Here is a 6,302-nt window from a genome sequence, read left to right as displayed (position 1 = left end):
TTAAAAACTAAGATATCTTAGTTTATTAATAGAGATATCTTAGTTTTAAATAGAGATATCTCTATTAAAAACTAAGATATCTCTATTAAAAACTAAGATATCTCTATTTAAAACTAAGATATCTTAGTTTTTAATAGAGATATCTCTATTAATAAAGATATCTCTATTGATAGAGATATCTCTATTAAAAACTAAGATATCTTAGTTTTAAATAGAGATATCTTAGTTTTTAATAGAGATATCTTAGTTTTTAATAGAGATATCTCTATTAATAGAGATATCTTAGTTTTAAACTAAGATATCTTAGTTTTAAACTAAGATATCTTTATTTCCGAATAAATGACAGCTTGGCGCGCCATATATTTTGGTTAGATTATTTCTGTATCGTTTATAATCAGAAAATAAAGTTGATTCGAAATTTGATTTTATAACATTAGAATATAATGTATGTTTCGTTCTTATAGATTTTGTTTATTGCTTTGGTTATCCAAAGTGTTTTCCTTTTAATTTGTGTAAGACTTACAACAAGGGCATGCAAATCACACAGTTGAATAAACTTAGAATAAAAGAAATTATATGATTCATCAACATCAGAACATGAATAGACATCAAACCAATCAACATTTGATTAAACATTAAGAAAAGCGTCTGAGTTGAATTTGGAATAGTCGCGAACAAAAATTATCTTCTTTGGTGGAAACGTAATTATTTTCAAATATCGAATAAACAGGGAAATGATCAGAAATATCACATGCTAAAGTGCTAGTATGAATAAAAGAATTACAAATATTTGAATAAATATGGTAAATTAAAGTGGAAGATTCATTTGTAACTAAATTTAAACAGTATTAGTCCGTTAGATATTTTTCTGTCATTGTAGTTGGGTTTTAAACATCTACATTAATATCGCCTAAAAAAATATATTCATATTTATCGCATTTTAGTTAATAAATCTAATAAACTATTATGCAATTTCGTTCCATCCATCTTATCATGGGGACAACACATCTTTAAGCAAAGCCAAGTGTCTATTTTAACACATACCAACGTCATGTGCGGCCACCGACGACCGGCCGAATAGGCAAGTCCAAATAAAATAGAATACCAAGATAAATGTCATGGAGTTCCGTCTTTCCGAAATAGCCTAATTATAGTTTGAATCTCCGTCTTTTAAAGATAAATTATCATGGAATTATGTCTTTCCAAGAAAAGCTGTCTTGGAATTATGTCTTATCCCAAATAAATTATCATGGAATTCCATCTTTCTAAGATAATTATCATGGGAAGACGTAAATTATTTTGAAAAAGACGGAATTCTATTACAGAAAGACGTCTTAACCTCGATCTGCTTTATTCCGTGTTACAAGATAATTTTATGTTGGAATATTGGAAATTGACGGTCACTTTAACCTTCCGTACTTTAAGCTTCCGTGACAGTATATTGGCGCCTTCCGGAGACATAGCTCTTAAACCAATTTTGAACAGTTTGAACAGCCATAGGCCTAGGCCTATGTGGTGCTTTGTTTTGGAAAACCAAATTGTGAAGGGTGAATAATGTTACCTTTAATTCTGTACATAGTTATATAGCCTATATCTAAATATAAATTTACGTAAGGGCGAAATTCGGTAAATCGCGCGTTACTTTTAGAATGTTTACTCGATGGTATATAAAGTTGGTTCATACTTTCGGTACTGATTTTAACCACCTGATGTAACCCTGTTTAATAATTAAATTGAGTTAGATAATTAGTTATTGACAATTAAAACGAATTTAGGTACAACGATTTGCCCCAAATAGGGGCTATTCCCGATCGTGGTATTCTTATTCTTATTCTTTTATTGCCAAATATAAAATACATGAAGAACACGACATACAAAAAAAAAACAATAGAACTAACTGAGTGAGCTGGCATGGGACACAAAAGCGAACCTAATCACTATGACTTGAAGCCTGTGTTCCCCACTCACCCAGTTTCACAAGCAATGAATATACCATCTTAAAATATCGCTCGCGTACCATCTAGTTATTATACAATACGCTCTAGGATTTTAGATAGGATGGGAAGCACGGAGATATGTCTGTAGCTTGAAAATAGATTTTATTATTTATAAGTTGTATATATTGGAACAACCCTGGCTGTCATTGTCATATCAGGTACAATACCCTTTCCTAGGGAGTATTGACCCTCCACCTGCATATTTAATAATATAACTGAGAAATGCCGTAAATGTAAGACAATTAAAATACAAATTTTAAAATTTATAAAAAGGAAAATGAATAATTGAAATCGTTTCATACAGCTGTTTTTCTCCGACTAATTTGAATATAACTGGAAAGTTAAAATGCCGTACGTAATAATTGTTTTGTTCGACGCGGATAACGGTTTCCCTTTTAAACAACAAGAACGTTAAGTTACCACAAACAATTAGTAGTTTGATTAATTATTCTACTTTGCCACTCTTAATAATAACTTATTATGGTTAGCGTTTATATTGCGATAATTAACCAAACCATAAGTGAAAATTAAAGGCGCTTGTTAACTTTATAAACAGATCGTAATTCGTTTCTTCACAATATCGATGGTATTAGTTTGTAAAGAACAAACACTGATCTTTTTTGTTTCGTGATCTTTTTTGTTTCGTGTTAATTTGAGGAAAACTAATTAATTTTTTAATTTTATTACTAAAATATGTTAATATAATTTCACTGCACTTTTTTTAAATCTGACGTTCAAAGAGAAAGGCAGTTGCTTGTAGACCAAAATTAACATTGGTACTCTGCTTGCTTGTTCATTATGTGACACCCGGTTTGACATATAGTCGAGTCAAACTGACCAAAAAAAAAAAAAAAAAAGACAACAGTAAATATAATATAAATATGTATTTGAGTAAACTTTTGATATACATTTTTTTATTTTGTTTTAATACATCAAAAAAACATTTTCTTGCAATTTTTTTTATACACATGACTTTGAACACTAAAAAATTATACCATGATCAGTACCATTTTGTTTTTGATGTTGTGACGTAGTCCTATAGCTAAGTACCGTATTTATTCAATAATAAGATAATAACATATTGGTGAAATTGAATGTTGTCCTTTTGACCTTTATTGGTCACGTGACTTGTTTTATTGCTGAATAACTATGTAATGTAGCTATGTATTTTTCAAAATGGGGTAATGGAATAGAAATGATCAGTTTTACTTTCCCTTTCCAATGATACCATCAATGAGAAAAGGTCGCCACAATCGAGATTCGAACTCAAACCCATCTGCTTGATATGCAGATATACTGGTACTTTCGTGGTATTGTTCAAACTCGATTCAATACAACCAGATTCGTTTTTAGATGACTTTCGATAGTCAGTTATACTCTAACTAGTGATAGCTGCAGAATCGGGTGACAATACGTACATGCGCAAACTTATGTCTATTTTAGTGGAAACCGAGAGCGCATAGAGAATATCAGATCAGGTTGAGATTTGGTTAGAGTAAGATCGGTATAGAAATCAAAATGTTTGTAATAAAACATTCGTTGTTTATTTCATTGCTATTGTGTTTTATAGCTGTATCAATAAATGCATGCGAACCCAGATGTAAGACGGACCTTTGCAACAGTAGGTGTTGTACACAAGGTAAGGTTCACTTTGTAAAAATACATTACTATCAAAAATATGCAAAATTATGCAGTCATTATCTTTAGTTAATTCTATCTATTCAGTGGTTATGAAATATAGTTATCCATTATTTAATATTTTATTCCATTTATATAAACGTATGTACACTCTTGGAACGAAAAAGAAATACAACAATTGTATTTTCGTTGAAATAAGATTTAATAAGAATAATGCTTAATATTACGTCAAAATCATATTTAAATGTTCAACCGGTTTCTTATTATATTTTTAAAATATACCTATATTGTAATGTCGGATCGCTTTTGTCATTTTGTACACAGTATTATTTATGTGCACAACAAATACACCCATAACAAATTACCCATTATGCATTAAACATAATTGTCTGTATTTTAACAGAATGTTTGGCAATGTCCCATGCTTGTCATCAGTTGTGTTATTATATTGGTAAGTCAACATATACAATTTAATGCAATGTGCACCGGATAAAAACATATAAGTTTCAACAAAATTTTAATTGTGTTTATATATTTATTATTATTATTAATTATCATTAGGTAAAAGGAATTACTTGTTTCGAAGCAATCTAAACTACTGGGATTCTACAAATTGGTTGTCACGAAAATAGGTAATACAGTAGTTGCAACTTCTCTTAATCTGTATTTTCAAAAAATTATACTTAGGCCTAAATTGAAATTAAACATTGTTACAAATGCGGCTTAAAATACTATTATTTTTCCGGAATTGCGATTACATTTCTCTTTTACTTAAAATTGTTGATTTATATTTTTATCTTTTATTTTAATTTTTTTTAAACATGACATGATAAAGGTAACAGTATAGTCACAGTGATTCAGTTTAGTTTTGTTCCCGTGTTTATAATTCATATTTGAAACTATGATGGGCAATTAATAATAAAATGCTGATACTTTGATTATTAATTAATTACATAAAATTAAATATAAACAATACGTAATTGGTCTAGAGCACCTATAAAATTCGATTTACACAATTGCTTGTTCCTACGGTACAAATATGTATTCATTAGTACTGTGCTAAATTTGCTCTCTTTCGATTTTCTGTTGTTTTTGGATGAAAATAAGTGTCGTCTAAAATACAGTCAATGTTTATCGTCATGTTCAAATCATGTTTCCTTTAATATCTATCGTTTTATTCTAATAATTCTCATTTCAATTGCTACAGGACTTCAAGTTACAATGCCACGAATGGATTAGTAAACACCTCTTTTTCACAAGGCAAAACGGTGGACATTATACTCAAGCCTGTAATTGGATTTTTTAACACCAACATTTTAGTACCATGCCGTCTTTTCCGTCCATTAATCTTAGTTAAGAAAGTAATATTAAACTTATATAAATAATGTTTTAATCTATTCCGTTGCATTATTATAGTTAGAAACGGAACGGAATACATGAACAGCAGTATTTTATTTTATTTCTAGAAAATTGACTTTTACTAGATAATAGGACCTAATTGTTTATGAAAATAAAACTCGATTGGAGCAATTTGAAAATGTTAAGATTTGACCATGACCTTCTTTCTTATGCCGGGCTTCATCCACTCACCAAGTTTGAAGACCGTGAGACCCAAGTTTCATCTCGATCGGAGTATTTTGTTATAGTAATTTGTTATTAATTATTATAGTAAGATATCAGGGCAATGTATCGACATTTAGGCTATTGACACAATTTATAATTTACCAAAAGAAGCGGATGCCTGTCAGTTTGGACACCAATACACCATATTAGGCCTATACAGAACACGCCAGACAACAGGTACAAAGAGATACAAATTTCGATAAAGGATATACATACAATCATACATCTAATATAAAACACGTATCGTAACTATGATCATTTTTGTAAAATTCTATAAATAAACAATATTATTGCATTCATTTTGATGACGTGATCATGGGTAAAGATTTGAATAAAGAGGTATATAACGTAACCTATAATTATATATTTTTCAGGATATCAATACCAATTTCAGATTTTAGAGGACAATACATACCATTTCTTCGCATTCCTTGTTTTGTTGACATTTTCTTTCAAATTTGAATCTAGTTTCATAGTCGACTTATTTCTCCATGGATATATGAACCTTTAAATTACGTTGATGTGCCCGTGAACGTATGACGTAATGGCCTTGGGATCTGACCTTGTAATCTCTATTCAATTCAATTCAGTTGATGGAACCCATGATTACAACTTAAGAAGTAGGCTACACAGGTCCGCATTTGTGAAATAGACTAGAAAATTATATAAAACAATCTGTTTTGTTACATTTTTTTAAGAAACATATTAACACATTTTATTTGTCCCTTTACCATGATTAATTTATTACATATATTACACAGGCCTAATTGTATTTGCATTTAATTCAATTTTTTGTTATTTTTTATTTTATATTGTATTGTAATAAGGGTCAAGATGAGACAAGTACCCACTTCTAATCTTGATCCAAATAATACTGTACCATCATTATCTATATATTATGCTAAATTTTTCGCGTATTTTACGTATCTTCTCCTGAAACAACTGAATGTTACGTCACATTTGACACACTGATGAGGGGCCGCACACGATAGGCTATATCACTTTCCTGATAAACACTTAAACAAGGCAAAAATAGCAGTAATT

The 6,302-nt window shown here is 29.8% G+C and overlaps 1 long non-coding RNA gene across 1 annotated transcript; it reads left to right on the top strand.

Moving 5' to 3' along the window:
- Positions 1 to 3,434: 3,434 nt before the first annotated feature.
- Positions 3,435 to 5,683, top strand: LOC140039770 (uncharacterized). The gene is made up of 4 exons (XR_011842581.1): positions 3,435 to 3,636; positions 4,039 to 4,086; positions 4,197 to 4,267; positions 4,843 to 5,683. It is a non-coding gene; the product is annotated as an uncharacterized lncRNA (long non-coding RNA).
- Positions 5,684 to 6,302: the final 619 nt, after the last annotated feature.

This window comes from Antedon mediterranea, chromosome 2, assembly GCF_964355755.1.
Source record: "Antedon mediterranea chromosome 2, ecAntMedi1.1, whole genome shotgun sequence".
Lineage (NCBI taxonomy): Eukaryota > Metazoa > Echinodermata > Crinoidea > Comatulida > Antedonidae > Antedon > Antedon mediterranea.
Note: the sequence above shows the minus strand (reverse complement) of the source record. Positions and strands in the feature narration are given on the sequence as shown.